Source organism: Chiloscyllium plagiosum, chromosome 14, assembly GCF_004010195.1.
Source record: "Chiloscyllium plagiosum isolate BGI_BamShark_2017 chromosome 14, ASM401019v2, whole genome shotgun sequence".
Lineage (NCBI taxonomy): Eukaryota > Metazoa > Chordata > Chondrichthyes > Orectolobiformes > Hemiscylliidae > Chiloscyllium > Chiloscyllium plagiosum.
In genome coordinates, this window is record NC_057723.1 from 21,882,082 (window position 1) to 21,899,532 (window position 17,451).

The 17,451-nt window shown below is 41.7% G+C and overlaps 1 protein-coding gene across 1 annotated transcript in view; it reads left to right on the forward strand.

The window, feature by feature from the left end:
* Positions 1-4,932: 4,932 nt before the first annotated feature.
* aff4 (AF4/FMR2 family, member 4) overlaps positions 4,933-17,451 on the forward strand; it is a 103,688-nt gene continuing 91,169 nt past the window's right edge. Inside the window, exon 1 of the mRNA XM_043703319.1 lies at positions 4,933-5,317. The gene's annotated coding sequence lies outside the window, so the exon portion shown is untranslated. The remainder of the gene's footprint in view (positions 5,318-17,451) is intronic.

Here is a 17,451-nt window from a genome sequence, read left to right on the forward strand (position 1 = left end):
TTGGGGCCTTGGAGGAGGTGAGGGAGGTGTGGCGCAGGTTTTACACCTCTTATGGTGGCAAGGGAAGGTGCTGGAAGTGGAGATTGGGTTGGTGGGAGGCCTGGGCCTAACAAGGAAGTTGTGGAGGGAATGGTCTCTGCAGAACGCAGATAGGGGTGGGGAGTGAAATATATCTCTCGTGGTGGGGTCAGATTATAGGTGGCGGAAATTGAAAAGGATAATGTGCTGTATCCAGAGATTAATGGGGTGGAAGGTGAGGACCAGAGGGGTTTTATCCTTGTTGCCATTGGAGGGGTGGGGTTCAAGGGCAGAGGTGTGGGAAGTGGAGGAGATGTGCTGGAGGGTTTTGTTGATCACATGGGAGGGGAAATTGTGGTCCTTGAAGTAGGAGGCCATCTGGAATGTCCTGGAGTGGAATTGCTCCCCCTGGGAGCAGATACAGCAGAAGCGGAGGAGTTGGGTGTGACGGATAGCGTTTTATGGGGGTTGGGGGTGGGTGGGTCGAAGGAGGTGTAGTCCAGTGAATGGACTGCAATGAAACTACACAAGACAATTCCACTCTGCTGGACAAAAGAAGAAACATTGGAGAAGGGTTGTTTAGTCTTATAATAAGTGTTACTGATGGCAAGATGAGATTGGATAAAATGTAATAATCAGTCACGCAGCATATCATTCAAAGCTCTGGATTGGCTGTTCTGGTGTTTTGTAAAGAATCTGAGACTGGAGATATTTACAGTGAATTTTGGTAGATGTCAGAACAGACTTGGTAACTAATGTGTTTGATAGTTAACTGATTTTATCCTTTGAAAACATTCAACTTGATACTACATACAGAAAACTACACACAGTTCTGTATCTAGAAACTTGCATGCAAGTTGTCAGAGATTATAAGCAATGCACATATTTTAAACCAATTCTGTCTTTTTCTGTTTTTCTTCTTCATTAACATTAAAAACTTAGCCATATTCTTAACATGGATGAAGCAGTAGTGAATCCAGCAGGGAAGGAATGTTCTTCAGCATAAAGAAGAGAACATTTCTAAAGAATATTGAGTTATATGCAATGGCTGAATCGACTGGGGCCATTTTCCCTGGAGCAACAGAAGCTGAGGGGGGACCATTATAGAAGTTTATAAAATCATGAGGGGCATGGAAAGAGTGAATAGCCAAGGTCTTTTCCTCAGGATAGAGGAGTCCAAAACTAGAGGGCATACATTTATGGTGAGAGGGGCAAGGTTTAACAGGGACCTAAGGAGCAACTTTTTCATGCAGAGGCTGGTGCATGGAATGAGCTGCCAGAGGAAGTAGTAAAGGCTGTACAATAACAACATTTGAAAGGCATCTGGATGGGTATATGAATAGGAAGGGTTTAGAGGGATATAGGCCAAATGCTACCAAATGAGACTTAATCAGTTTAGGATATCTGGTCAACATGGATGAGTTGGACCGAAGGGTCTGTTTCTGTGCTATACATCTCCATGATTCAAGCATTCCAGGCCCAAAATAATAACTCCGTTTCTCTCTCAACAGGCCTATTGGATTTCTCCACTGCTGTCCTTGTGTAATTGATGGATTGACAAAGAATGTTGCAGTAATGTGTGACATGATCAATCCAAATCTGGCAATGAGTGGCCAGAGTCGAGATCACAACATGCAGTTAAGTTCATACCTCATGATCTAAAGAACCAGTGTCTAATGAATGTAGGATATGAAATGCAAAAACATTCGACAATTTGTTTTATAAGAAGTGTGAATCATGACTTGACCAAATATAGTACTAGCATGCAATAAATCCTTTTGGCATCCAAGAACAGTGCCAATTCCATACTCTACTGTGCTGTACTCTGTACCACTAAATCGGTTCAAGACAAAGTAAAGTCAAAGGAGGATTGGCAAGAGCAAGCTCCTTCAAATAATCCTTACCCAGTACCAGGTATAGGCAGAATTAGTAACTAGCTCAAAGTGCCAACAATGAAAAATATCACAGGTGAAATGCAATGATTATGGAACAACCAATGATGATGAAGTAAATGGAGCTTTAACAGAAAAAAAATCAAAAACAACTTACAATAATATTAGATTTAACTTCAGATCATCCAATGCTGTCTGCATTCTGCCTCATAAGTACTTACTTATCCCTGACCTTCATTGACTTCCATTTTGGCAATTTCTCCATTTCAAAGTTCTCATCTTTGTTTTCAAATCCCATTTTGATCTAATTGTTCACTATCTCTGTGATCTCCATTTCCACACCCCTCCAAAAGTATCAACACTCCTCTAATTCCATCTTTGGGCATCCCTCATTCTGATCATTCCACATTGTTGCTCATGCATTCAGCTGCATTACTCCAGTTAACTCTAGTATTCTTTCCCAAATCTCTCTCATCTTGACTTTCCTTGCCTCCTTTTGAAATGCTCCTTAAAACCTACATATTACATCAAGTTTTTGCTCACTTGTTCTGATATCTCGTTATTGGCTCAATATTAAATTTGTGTTGTAATGCTTCTGTGTTGTATCTTGGAATATTTTTTACATTGAAGGTGCTATATAAATACGTGTGGGTGTCATCTACAGATATGTTTTTGTGAAAGTTAACGTGTTAATCTCTCAAATGCTTCAGTTTACCATTGATATTTTCACTTAACAAAGGATGCCATTCTTTGTATGCAGCATTTGGAGTATATAGTAACTTTTGCAGAATGCACGTCCTTCTCAGGCATTCTTCCTTTATGGTTCATTTTTCCCAAAATTGTTTGGAAAGCAACTGAATGATGAATATATGCAACTAAGTTTTGATTATGTTTCATAATTTAACTATTATGAAGTCCGTAATTTTATACTTCATGGACAACTGCAGTAGAAAAGTGTAGAGTTCATGTATTGTTTGCTACAAAAACTCTGACAATGTAAACCACGAAGTTTAAAGTTTTTACTGGAGATAAGTCTAGAAATATTTAATATTAACACCAAGTCTGGCACAGTCAGAATGTGTCAGAAGGTGCAAAAAATGAATGTGCCAACTCAATTTGTATTACAGTTCACAGAAAATATGTTTTTAGCTATTAGTGCTGAAAGTTTGTTGCTGGAAAAGCGCAGCAGGTCAGGCCATCCAAGGAGCAGGAGAATCGACGTTTTGGGCATGAACCCTTCTTCAGGAATGGCTCATGCCCGAAACATCGATTCTCCTGCTCCTTGGATGCTGCCTGACCTGCTGCGCTTTTCCAGCAACACATTTTCAGCTCTGATCTCCAGCATCTGCAGTCCTCACTTTCTCCTTTTAGCTATTAGTGCAAACCTATCTTTTAGCATTGCAATTGATTTATTTTTCCAAAACAGAAAGAACACAAGTTGAATGTGAAAGTGATTAATTATGCTTCAGAAAGAAAATCTAAAAAGAAAAAAAATCTGATTAAAGAACTGACTTCTCACATATATGCACAATTACTGTTTATTGGATGATTGTTGGAACAGCTGCAGTTACTATGGAATTATTAATTTTCCAAATGTCACTGTCTAGCTCTTCCCACACATGTAACATTCAAAGGCAAGAATACTAAAGCATGCATATGAATTTTCTATGTAATATTTTAACATGACATATGCAATGTGCATTTATTTTAATGTGAATTTGAAATTGATATTTTCAAGGATCAGTCAAAAACCATTATTCGTTAAAAAATCTCCAAACATTTTCAGAAATTCCTCCCATCCATTGTTGTCAACACTCACATTCCAGTCTTGTGGGATTACAAACCTTAATATCATTGTTCTGATAAAGGAAGGACCAACAACTTTGGTTGAATGAGACAATGATCCCTCGATACTACCGATCCTGCGGACTCTTTCTCTCCCTGAATCTGGTGCAAATCCCTATTTGACTAACTTTTCTTTCTTTGGAACACAGGAGGCCAAGGGGAGATCTGTTTAGGGTGTATGAAGTTGAAAGGAGCTTGGACAAAATGGAAAGGAGATTGGAAGGGATTGATTGAAGAATTAGAGGGGAGATGAGTGTTTTTTAGGGTAGTAGGAATCTGAAAATCACTGTCTAAAAGTATAGTAAATGCAGAAATTCTTTACTGATTTAATAGCGTCTACGAATACACTTGAAGTTCCATAACCACCAAGGAAACAACACCTGGTGGAAAACGTGATCAATGGCATCGTTTTTTTTGGCCAGCACAGACAGGATGGGCAGAGTGGGATCCTGTTCTCATCCGTTTTCTACATTTTCCAGATTTTTAAAATATCTGAAGAAATCGAACTACAGTTTCTAAAGCTGCGAACTTTTAAAACGTGTGTTGGCTGTAACGCGATGATAGGGCAAACACTCCAAGCGCTGTTTTTAAAAGGGCGATTTTTCTATAACGCGGGGTTCAGCAAGAAGCAACTGTCGCGTTACAAAAGAAACAAATGTATGCGTCTGTAGGGAAAGAAGCAGAACGAAATCATATAAAATCTTTCAAGAATAAGGAACATTGGTAAAAAGAAATCTGCACAATTGACAAATAAGACATACCAAGCCGACTCATCTTGCATAGTGCAAACTTGTAGTAGCAACGCGTTCATTTCCGAGGGTGACTGGCTTTGCACTGCCATCATCTCCCTCTTAAGTTTTATCCCTTGAATATGCAAGTGTAATTTAGGTTTGCACTTTAAAATAAAACATCAATAGGTGAGGCGCTAAAATGTATCCAGGACGTGAACACATGATTGTAAACGGACCACCCTGAGACAGGGCTGGTTACCCCATACTGTACCGGGAGTCTTCTTTGGAAACAGCTGCTGACGTTCCAGAGCAACTTTACACCTGGAGACAAGTGGGCGGGGCCAGGTTGCCTTCGGTCACGTGTTCTTAGTATCCCGCGATGCTCTGGGGCAGCAGGTAAGCCCCGCCCCGGGCGCCGAAGGTCACGTGACGCTCTCTCCCCTGGTTACCAGCTGTTCTTGCTCGGGGCCGGCACCTAAAATGGCGGATGCGTGATTCCATTTGTTATTTTTTTTTAAAAAAAGGGAAAAAAAAACTTTTATTTATTTAATATGTATATATGTCTATTTCTTGGAGCAGCAGTAGTGACGACAACGTTGCGATGAACGCGAAGGGACTGTACAGGCGGCTGTCGATCTGGAAGGAAGGTGTTGTCTGCTTTCCGAGAGCGGTCGGCAGGCAGTAGGAGCGGCCCGGCCGGTTCCGTTGGAGCTTCTCTTACTCCTTCCCTACCCCCTCACCCGGCGGGGTTCACCCTGGTCTTTCTCTCCTTTATTTTTCCTGAGTGCATCGCTGTGCGAGAATGGCTCAGGACCTCGGACAGGACTGAAGGTAACAAAGCCGCCGCGGTGTTTTCAGTGGGGCCCCGAGGAGTCTGTGAAATTCCCTCCTCCCGCTGCTGGTGAAGGAGCTGGTCATCCAAACTGATTATTATCCGTTTAACGAACATCCTTTCCTCTGTCACCCGCCCCACCCCGCCTCGCTTCAAAAATGTAGAACTATATCAGCGGTGTTCAGTTTTTCAGATTTGTAATTTTTTATAAATCTGTTTTCATTAATTTGCTCCATTATCGTCCCCTTCTCCTCACTCTCCCCCCTCTTTCCCCCCCCCCCCCAAAAAAAAAACAGCCGTCCTTTGGGATGTCGGGAATTGAGATGTGTAAGGTTGAATTTTATCCCCTCCTTCTCCGAAAACAGTTTTAGTCGATGCGACGTCACTACGGCCGAACCCTTTTGTTCAAACGGGGTCTACAGGAGGTGAGGTTGCGTAGCGGCAACACTGCATCCCGGGAGTAGTTGTCCTTCCCGGCCAATAAGCTCCTTCTCATGGTATTTGATGCGCTCAGTAAGAACTACAAACCCCAGGATTGTTGGCAGCAATACGATTAAACACGCAGTTTCTTGGAAAAGAAGCGGAAGAACTTCGGTAAAGGACTCCCACTTTCTCTCCCCCGCCCCAACTCCCATGGTACTATTAATATGATACATGTGACTGCGATTGTTAATTTTTTGCCAATTTTTAAAAAAAATACTTGACTGCATTTACGTTCTGCTGAGGAGTGCAAATTTATGAATGTTTTGTCAAGACAAGCTATTGGGGGCTATTTGCCTGAGTTGCATCAAGTGTTGGCTAACGCCAATATCTATTGTTGCCTTAGACCAGCAAGTTTGTGTAATCTGACCTATTTGCAAAATTTTAATTATGCCTGATTTTAACTTAGATTTGTAATGTGTATTTGAATCTATCATTTAAAAATAGTTACTTGTATTTGCCAAAGGAATATTATATTGATGGTTTGACTGTTTTTGCCCATCTTCAAATTGATTGCACTAAACTTAATGGACGGTTTGATTTCTAAATAAATTTGTCACTGATATGCAGTTTTGAGTGCAATGTGGTAGTGAAGCTGTTTTTGTGATATCACAATGGTAGTGAGCTAGTCTGTAGTGATGCACACAAAATTGGAAAGCAGAATAAAGGACACAGGAGCAAAAAGACCCTTGAGGGCAGGATTAACAAACTATGGAATTGTTCCAAATAACTTTTTTTTAGGATTAGCTCATTTCCTTGCATTTAACTGTTGAATTTGTTCTTAAGCTAAACTGTCTTAACATGTCGAATATGAACTTGTTTAAAATGGTCTGTTCCATGTATGGATCAGATTTGCATCATGTGCTTTTTTCTCTTGTTTGACTTTGGAAGCGTAGCTGTTTGTGCAATTAATAGAATCACAGCATTATAACATTATTTGGCAACTTTGACTTTGGATTCATTACTTGTTGATTTATTTCAAGTTATTCTGTTCACTGAAAGTCACTGAATAGTAAAACAAAAAAATGCCTGCTCTCTGGTTTGGTAGTGAAAGTCTGGGATGAATTCTGAGAACCAATGCACAAGTTACACTTTTAGAACATAGAACATTACAGTGCAGTACAGGTCCTTCGGCCCTCGATGTTGTGCCACCCTGTCATACTAATCTGAAGCCCATCCCACCTACACTATTCCATGTACGTCCATTTGCCTGTCCAATGACGACTTAAATGCACTTAAACTTGGCAAATCTACTATCGATGCAGGCAAAGCATTCCATACCCTTACTACTCTGAGTAAAGAAATACCTCTGACATCTGTCTTATACCTATTTCCCCTCACTTTACAATTGTGTCCCCTTGTGTTTGTCATCCCCATACTTGGAAAAAGGCTCTCCCTGTCCACCCTATCTAACCCTCTTTGTCTTGTATGTCTCTATTAAGTCACCTCTCAACCTCCTTCTCTCTAACGAGAACAGCCTCAAGGCCCTCAGCCTTTCCTCGTATAACATTCCTTCCATACCAGGCAGCATCCCAGTAAATCTCCTCTGCACCCTTTCCAAAGCTTCTACATCCTCCTTATAATGTGGTAACCAGAACTGTACACAATACTCCAAGTGTGGCCGTACCAGAGCTTTGTACAGCTGCAGCATAACCTCTTGGTTCCGAAACTCAATCCCTCTATAAATAAAGGCCAAAACATTCTATGCCTTCTTAACAACCCTGTCAATCTGGGTGGCAACTTTGAGGGATCTTTGTACATGGACACCGAGATCACTCTGCTCATCTGCACTCCCAAGAATCCTACCGTTAGCCCAGTACCTTGCATTCCAATTACTCCGGCCAAAGTGTATCACCTCACACTTGTCCACATTAAACTCCATTTGCCACCTCTCAGCCCAGCTCTGCATACTATCTATGTCTCTCTGCAACCTACTACCTCCTTTGTCACTATCCACAACTCCACCGACCTTAGTGTCATCCGCAAATTTACTAACCCACCCTTCTAAGCCCTCATCCAGGTCATTTATAAAAATGACGAACAGCAGTGGACCCAACACCGACCCTTGCGGTACGCCGCTAGTAAATGGACACCAAGATGAACATGTTCCATCAACGACAACCCTCTGTTTTCTTTCAGCAAGCCAATTACTGATCCAAACTGCTATGTCTCCCACAATCCCAATCCTCCGCATTTTGTATAATAGCCAACTGTGGGGAACTTTATCGAACGCCTTGCTGAAATCCATATGCACCACATCAACTGGTGTACTCTCATCTACCTGTTTGGTCACTTTGTCAAAAAACTCAATAAGATTCGTTAGGCACGACCTACCCTTCACAAAACCGTGCTGACCGTCCCTGATCAGATTATTCTTTTCTAGATGATTATAAATCCTATCTCTCATAACCTTTTCCAACACTTCACCAACAACTGAAGTGAGACTCACTGTCTGTAATTACCAGGGTTGTCTCTACTACCCTTTTTTGAACAAGGGAACCACATTTGCTATCCTCCAGTCCTCAGGCACTGTTTCTGTAGACGATGATTTGAAGATCAATGCCAAAGGCTCGGCAATCTCTTCCCTTGCTTCCCAGAGGATCCTAGGATAGATCCCATCCAGCCCAGGGGACTTGTCTATTTTCACACGCTGCAGTATTTCTAATACCTTTTCCTTGTGAACCTCAATCTCTTCTAGTCTAGATGCATGTATCTCTGTATCTTCCTCGCCAACATTTTCATTTTCTATAGTGAACATGGTCGAAAAATATTTTAGTGCCTCCCCTATCTCCTCTGACTCCACACACAACTTCCCACTATTATCAGTGATTGACCCTAATTTAACTCTCGTCATTCTTTTATTCCTGACATACCTATGGACAGCCTTAGGGTTAACCCTGATCCTGTCCGCCAACAACTTCTCATGTCCCCTCCTGGCTCTTCTGAGTTCTCTTTTTAGGTCTTTCCTGACTTCGTTGTAACCCTCAAGCACCCTGAGTTTTCACATTTTGTCCTAACATAAACCGCCGCCTTCTTCTTGACCAGGGATTCCACTTCCTTAGTAAACCACTGCTCACGCATTCTGTATCTTCCTCCCTGCCTGACAGGTACATACTTATCTAGGACACACAGGAGCTTTTCCTTGAATAAGCTCCACGTTTTTAATGTGCTCATCCCTTGCAGTTTCCTTCCCCATTCTACGCTTACTAAATCTTTCCTAATTGCATCGTAATTTCCCTTCCCCCAGGTGTAACTCTTGCTCGGTGGAGTACACCTATCCCTTTCCATCACTAAAGTAAACCTGACAGAATTGTGATCGCTGTCTCCAAAGTGCTCACCTACTTGCAACTCTAACACCTGGCCAGGCTTGTTACCCAGTACTAAATTTAAAGTGGCTTCGCCCCTTGTAGGCCTGTGTACATACTGTGCCAGGAAGCCCTTCTGCACGCACTGGACAAAAACTGACCCATCTATAGTACTCATACTGTAGTGATCCCAGTCAATATTTGGATAGTTGAAATCCCCCATGACAACTACCCTGCGCCTCTGACTCCTATCAAGAATCATCTTTGCTATCCTTTCCTCTACATCTCTGGGACTATTCGGAGGCGTATAGAAAACTCCCAGCATGGTGATTTCTCCTTTCCTGTTTATAACCTCAGCCCATACCACCTCAGTTAATGAGCCCCCAAATATCCTTTCTACAACTGTACTATTGTCCCTGATCAACAATGCCACACCTCCCCCTCTTTTACCATCTTCTCTGTTCTAACTGAAACATCTGAATCCCGGAACCTGCAACAGCTATTCCTGTCCCTGCTCCATCCATGTCTCCGTAATGGCCACAACATCGAAGTCCCAGGCACCAACTCACACTGCCAGTTCACCCACTTTATTTCGAATGCTTCTTGCGTTGAAGTACACACACTTCAAACCAGGTTCTCGCTTGCCAGTGTCAGATACTTGATTTGGGAACTCCCTACTCTCATCCTCTTCTGTACCTGTTCCCATCCCCCTGCTGTATTAGTTTAAATCCACCTTAATAGCTTTAGTGAATTTTCCCACCCAGGATATTGGTACCCCTCTGGTTTAGATGAAGACCATCCTGCTTGTAGAGGTCCCACCTACCCCAGAAAGAGCTCCTATTATCCAAAACCCTCTCTCCTGCACTATCCCTGTAGCCACGTGTTCAACTCCTTTCTCTCCCTATTCCTCACCTCACTAGCACGTTTGTCCTCGTTCTAAGCTTCCATCCTAGCTCCCTGAATTTCTGCCTCAAGGCCCCATCTCTCTTCCAACCTATGTCATTGGTGCCAATGTGGCCCACGACTTGGAGCTGCTCTCCCTCCCCCCAAAGGATCCCAAAACACGATCAGAGACATCACAGACCCTGGCACCCAGGAGGCAACTCACCAACTGAGAGTCTCTCTCGTCTCCACAGAACCTCCTATCTGTCCCCCTAACCATCGAGTTCCCAATGCCTACAGCTCTGCTCCTCTTCCCCCTTCCCTTCTGAGCAGCAGGTGCCCCAAATTCAGTTTTCACTTAAGTTTATTGAATTGGTTTTTTTTTTGGCATTTTGTCTCCAAAAAACACTTTGCATCTATATTCATGATGCTGAAACATTGAAGAGTTTATAGCTTTCTGGTCTCTGAAAATTTCAAAAGGAGATAAAAGCCCCGATAACAATGTTTCAGAAGCTGATTACAGGAAAATATAAATTTTGTAATCTATTTTGAGGATTCTGGCAAGTTATGATTCATTAAACTAATTACATTTACTTACCTACCAATTGCAGTATGGTCTCACTTTTTAAATTATACATCACGCAGACCAAACATAGACATCTTGCTGGGACCTTACAGAATACTTTTGGAGAGACCTCTGTAGTCCCAGTTAGATGTAGTTTGGAATGAGTTGAATGCTAGTCCTTGCAAATGAAAAGATTGGGGAATACTATTTTCCTTGGCTTTCATTGATTTTATTTTCAATCACGGCAGTAAAAATAACTTGCATTTATGTCAATCCATTCAGAGCACTTGATAATCCAGAGCACTCTAGAATCAGTGAAGCACTTTTGGTAGTCAGTACTATGGAGACCATATCAACCACTTTGAACCGGCAAGGTAGAAAAATGGCAATGAGAATTGCAGAGTCTATTTTGGCACTGCTGGTTGAAGGATAACTATTGGCTTGGATAGTGAGGCAATTTATATTTCCCTCATAGTGCCATGGAGTTTTATGTCCATCAGAGAGGATAAATTAAGCCTCAATGTAACTTCAGAAAGAGCACACTGACAGAGTAGCACTCCCTCTTTTGTGACCATTCAGACCCTTGAGCCATTTCATCACTTGATTAAATGATGTCTGATCTTAATGTCATCCACACAACCCATGACATCTTCACCTAAAACAAGTCTATTCTTCTCAGTTTTATAGGTAAAAACAATGACTGCAGATGCTGGAAACCAGAGTCTAGATTAGAGTATGTTGGAAAAGTGCAGCATTCGAGGAGCAGTAAAATCGACATCCTGATGAAGGGCTTTTGCCTGAAACGTTGATTTTATTGCTCCTCAGATGCTGCCTGAACTGCCCTCCTCAGTTTTGTCAGCTCCAGATTCTTTTTCTTCTCAAAGAAAACGAGAACATCATTGGATGGGTTGACAATCATTGCCCATCTCTGATTGTCCTCTAAGGTAGTAGTGAGCTACCTACTTGAACGGTTGCAGTAAATTTGGTATTGGTTGCACCCACAGTGGTGTGGGGAGGAGGTTCCAGAATTTTAACCTAACAATAGTGAATAAATGGCAACTATATTTTCAAATGAAGATTGTGAATGGACTGGAAGTGAAACTCGAGATGGTGGTATTACCATGTATTTGCTGCCCTTGTCCATCTCGACGATAGTGGTTTTAGGTTTAGAAGTTCTAAGGTGCCTTGGTGAATTTCTGCATTGATGTTACACACTGCTCCTACTGTGCACTAATGTTGAAGGGAGTAAATATTTGTGGCTGAGGTTATTGCCAATCAAGTGAGCTGCTTTGACCTAGATTGTGTCAAGCATCTTGCATTTTGTTGGAGCTGTACTCCTCCAGACAGCATTGGTCACATTCCCGACTTCCACCTTGTAGATGGTGGATAGGTTTTGGGCAGTTAGGTGAAATTCTTGCTGAAGGGCTTGGCCTGTGACCTTGTCCTATAGTCGTGGTATTTACATGGCTAGTCCAGTTCAATTTTGGCTAATGGTAACCCTCGGGATGTGACTCCTAATGGTAATATCATTGGGCAGTGGTTATAGAGTCATAGAGATGTACAGCACGGAAGCAGACCCGTCAGTCCAACTCATCCATGCCAACCAGATCTCCTAACCTAATTTAGTCCCATATGCCAGCACGTGGCCCATATCCCTCATAAACCCTTCCTATTCATATACCATCTAGATGTCTTTTAAATGCTGTAATTGTACCAACCTCCTCCACTCCTCTGGCAGCTCATTCCATACATGCACTACCCTCTCCGTGAAAAATGTGTCCCTTTTCTATCTTTCCCCTCTCACCCTAAACCTATGCCCTCTAGTTCTAGACTCCTCTTCCTTTCCCCCCCCCGGAAAAAATACCTGATCCATTTATTCTATCCGTGCCCCTCATGATTTTATGAACCTCTCTAAGGTCACCCCTCAACCCCCGACACTCCAGGGAAAACAGCCCCAGCCTTTGCGGCCTCTCCTATAGCTCAAATCCTGATGAATAGCTTTTGCCCAAAACGTCAGTTTTCCTGCTCCTCGGATGCTGCCTGAACTGCTGTGCTTTTCCACCACCACTCTAATCGAGAATCTATAGCTCAAATCCTCCAACATCCTTGTAAATCTTTTCTGAACCCTTTCAAGTTTCACAACATCCTTCTGATAGGAAGGAGAGCAGAATTGCTCGCAATATTCTAAAAGTGGCCTAACCAATGTCCTTTACAGCTCAACTCCTATACTCCATGCTCTGACCAATAAAGGAAAGCATATCAAACACCACCTTCACTATATCCTATCTACCTGTTACTCTACGTTAAGGGAACTAACAACCTGCACTCCAAGATCCCTCTTCAGCAACACTCCTCAGGATATTAGCATTAAGCGTATAGGTCCTTTTCTGATTTGCTTTTTCAAAATGTAGCACCTTACATTTATCTAAATTAAACTCCAACTGCCACTCCTCAGCCCATTAACCCATCTGATCAAGATCCTGTTGTACTCTGAGGTAACCTTTGCTGTCCACTGCATCTCCAATTTTGATGTCATCTGCAAACTTACTAATTATACCTCCTGTGTTCACTTCCAATAAGTGATGGTGGTCATTGCCTGACACTTGTATGGTATGACCTTTACTTGTTATCTTGAGCTGGACATCATCTAGGTGTTAGTACATTTAGATATGGACTGCTTCTCAGTTTGAAGCATTGTGCATATGACTGAACTGCTGTATGACATTAGTGAATACCTTCACTTCTCACTTTGTGAAGTGGGGAACGGGTCATTAATAAATCAGGCACAGACACTACCCTGAGGAGGTCCTGCACAGAGGTCTCAGAGCTCACCTCTGATAACAGCAGCTATCTTCCTTTGCTCTGTATGGCTCAAACCAATAGAGAGTTTTCCTCCTGATTCCCATCAACTCTAGTTTTGCTAAAGCTCCTCAATGCCGTTCTCAGTCAAATGCATCCTTGAGGTCGAGTGGTCATTCTTGCCTCGTGTCTCAGTTTAGCTCTTCTTGTCCATGTTTGAGCAAAGGTTGTAATGAGGTCAGGAAGTGAGTGGCTTCTATGTAGGGGTAGCTATTTTCTAACCAACCTTTTCAGGGACATCAGTGAATATATTGGTCATCTTTCAAGATTCTTTAGACTCTTGGACCAGTTACTACAGAGTGGAGGGCAACTGATATTATCCCACTATTTAAAAAGGGAGGTAGGGAGAAAACAGAAATGTAGACCAGTGAATGTGATGTTGGTAGTGGTAAAGATGTTAGAGTCAATTATCAAGGCTTTTTACACCTAGCAAACAGAATCAGGCACAGTCAGCATGGATTTGCAGAGGGAAATAGTGTTTGACAAATCGTGACTTTCAGAAGGCTATTGACAAAGTCCCACATAGGGAATATAGTATACAGACTTCATCTTCTCTGAGGAAGGATGTTCTTATAAAGAGTGCAACAAAAATTTACTAAACTGATTCTATTCTGAGGAATCACTGGTCTCAACTTTAACTCTCAAAAGCAGATGCTGTCAGACTGCTCAGCTTCATTAGTAATTTCTGCTCTTATTTTACCAGATTGATTCCTGGAATGACTGATATGAGAAGCGATTGAATTGGTTAGGATTATAGTCCCTTGAGTTTAGAAACAGGAGAGATATCTCACAGAAAGCTATAAATTTTGATCAGGACTAGACAGGTTAGCTATATAATATTCCCAATGGTGGGGGAGTTCAGAACCAGGGGTCATAGTTTAAGGGGTAAACCTTTTAGGACTGAAATGAGAATACATTTCTTCACCCAGAGAGTTGTGAGCCTGTGGAATTCACTACAGAAAGTAGTTGAGTCTGAAACATTAATTACTTTCTAGAAGGATGTAGATATAGCTTTTCCGGCTAAAGGGATCAAGGGAAGAGGGGAAAAGTGGGATTAGGGTATGAATGGCAAAACAGGCTTGAGAGATTGAATAGTGTACTCCTGTTCTTATCTTGTATATTTCTCTAATGAGCAGATACCCCTTATAAGTTTTGCATTAATTTGATGATTGAGAGTAGACATATTGGACTTTAATTGACCAGATTGAATGTATTCTGCTTTTCATGTACAGAATGCAACTGAGCAATTTTCTACATCTGGTAAATATCAATATTTTAGTTGTATGCAGCTCGTTCTGGAGCACATGGCCTTTTGCAGTTTCCAGACCCTCCTTGTTTCTGGTATGGCATGAATTGAGTTGTCTGAACACTGGTGTCTGTAATACAGGGGGCCTCTTGAGAAGACTGAGGTGGATCATCCACTTGGCACTATTGGCTGCAGATTGCTGCATATGTTATCTTTCTACATTAATATACTGGGCTCATTCGTATTGAAGTTGTGGATATTTGTTGAGATGGCTCCTTCAAAGAGTTGTTTCATTGTCCACCACCTTTCATGACTGGATTTGGCAGGACTGCAGATCTAAGGATATGATCTCTTGGATGTAGAATTGCTTAGCTTTGTCTATAGGTTGCTGCTTGTACTATTGGCATGTGTTATTGCTTCGTAGCATTGACAAATAATTTTCAGTTCCATCTAGTGCCGTTCCTGGCATGACTTTGCACTTCATTAGCTTGATTGAAATGGTAGGGAGGTGGATATAGCAGGCCCATGATATTTTGGTAAAGTAATATTACCATAGTCCTATTGAACTAAAGGCTGTACACTCATTAGACAACTGATGGTTTTAACCTGATGCTCACCCATGCCTTGGATGAGGGGAAGGGTTGAAAAGGAGGGTCCTTCATAGTAACTCAACTGATGAGTGTAAAAGTGCATTTCTGCTGATGATGGCTCAGTGTTTAATGGATGCAGTTAGATCCACTTGCAGCCTATCACATTTAGCATGGTTGCAGTGCTTTTACAATATTTTTGAGGTTCCCCTATTGGGGAGACAGTGAAGGATTGCTTTTCAGACTGGAGGCCTGTGATCTCAAGGATCAGTACTGGGTCCACTACGTTTTGTCATTTGGATGTGAACATAGGTATAGTTAGTAAGTTTGCAGATGATACCAAAATTGGAGATGTAGTGGACAATGAAGAAGGTTACCTTGGAGTAAGTGCGATCTTGATAAGATGGACCAGTGGGCACAGGAGTGGCAGATGGAGCTCAATTTACATAACTAAGGTGCTATATTTTCGAAGGCAAATCAGGGCAGGACCTATAAATTGAATGGTAAGGTCCTGGGAATGTTGCTGAAAAAAGGGACCTTGCAGTGCAGGTTGAGTTTTTTAGAGTCAAAGATAGGATAGTGAAGGTGTTTGATATGCTTTGTTTTATTGGTCAGAGTATAGGAATTGGGAGGTCATGTTGCATCGGTACAGGACATTGATTAGGCCACTTTTGGAACATTGTGTGCAATTCTTGTCTCCCTCCTATAGAAAGGATGTTGTGAAACTTAAAGGTTCAGAAAATATTTACAAGAAAGTTGCCAGTGTTAGAGTTTCAGCTATAGGGAGAGGCTGAATAGGCTGAGGCTGTTTTCCCTGGAGCGTCAAAGGCTGAGGGGGTGACCTTTATACAAGTTCATAAAATCACAAGGAGCATGGATAGGGTGAATAGACAGTCTTTCCTGGAGTGGTGGAGTCCAGAACTAGAGGGCATAGGTTTAGGGTGAGGGGGAAAGATTTGAGTCCTAATGGGTAACATTTTCAGGCCAGAGGGTACTGATGGATGCTGATACGATTACAACGTTTAAAAGGCATCTGGATAGGTATAAGAATAGGAAAGGTTTAGAGGGATAGGAACGAAATGCTGGCAAATGGGACTAGATTAATTTTGGATATATGGTCAGCATGGAAGAGTTGGAATACCTCTATGACTGAGCTTTTTTCACATGGGCTATACAGTGGTTCTCTTACCAATACGGTCATGGACAGAGGGTGACGGCAAGTATGTTTTTCTTCCTCATTAATTCTTTCACCACTGTTACAGACTCAGTTTTTTGTAGTTATGGTCTTGAGGGCATCATCAGTTCTGTCAGTACTGTGCTGCTGAGGCATTCCCACTACTGAACGATGAAGTTCCCCACTGGGGTGCACTTTGTGCCTTGACACCCATGGTGCTTCCTCCAGCTTGAAGTTTAGTTCTAGGGGGTAGGAGGTTTACTCATGGTACCAAGTAATTAGGAAGTTTTGTGGTTCATGTTTAACCTGAAAGTACTTTGATATAGTACAAATGTGTTGATCTCATAGACAAGAGGAGAAGTAGGCCGTTCAGCCCATCAAGTCAATGAGATCACGAAAAAGAGTCAGACTGGAATTGTGAAATGTTAAGTCAGTTTCTCTCTCTACAGATGGTGCTAGACCTACTGAGTTTCTGTAGCCCTTACTATTTTTGTTTGATTTCCACCATCTGTGTTATTTTAATTTTAAAACTGAAGATCAATAGATTTGTTTAAAAACAAGTTTTCTCATGGGGTAGACCTCCCTATTTCTACTTGCAGTCAATTATTCTATAACGCGATGATTGCATTCTTGTGAACCCCGTGCTTTAGAAACAGCACTTAAACTGTTGGTGCTGTAATCACACTACAGCCAACATGTTTTAAAAGTTTGCACTTTAGAAACAGCCAATTCAATGAATTGTGAGTTATAACAGAATGATCTGTACTTGCTTTTCACCCACCCTCTTTCTCTTCCTCGTAAGGATGACTCAGCACAAGAAATTAGACAGATAAGTGGAGGAGAACCATCAACTTGTTTTTAATTTTAAAACATTTTATCGTAAATGACTCCTTAAGTTTACTTTCAATGGAGTAAAGATTAATATACGCAAACTGTCCTGGAGTAAAGATGAAAAATAAAAACGGTAAAATGAACTTGGAGATTAGATTCAGGGATCAATAAAGATGCAGAGGAAGACATTTAAGAATATATTTT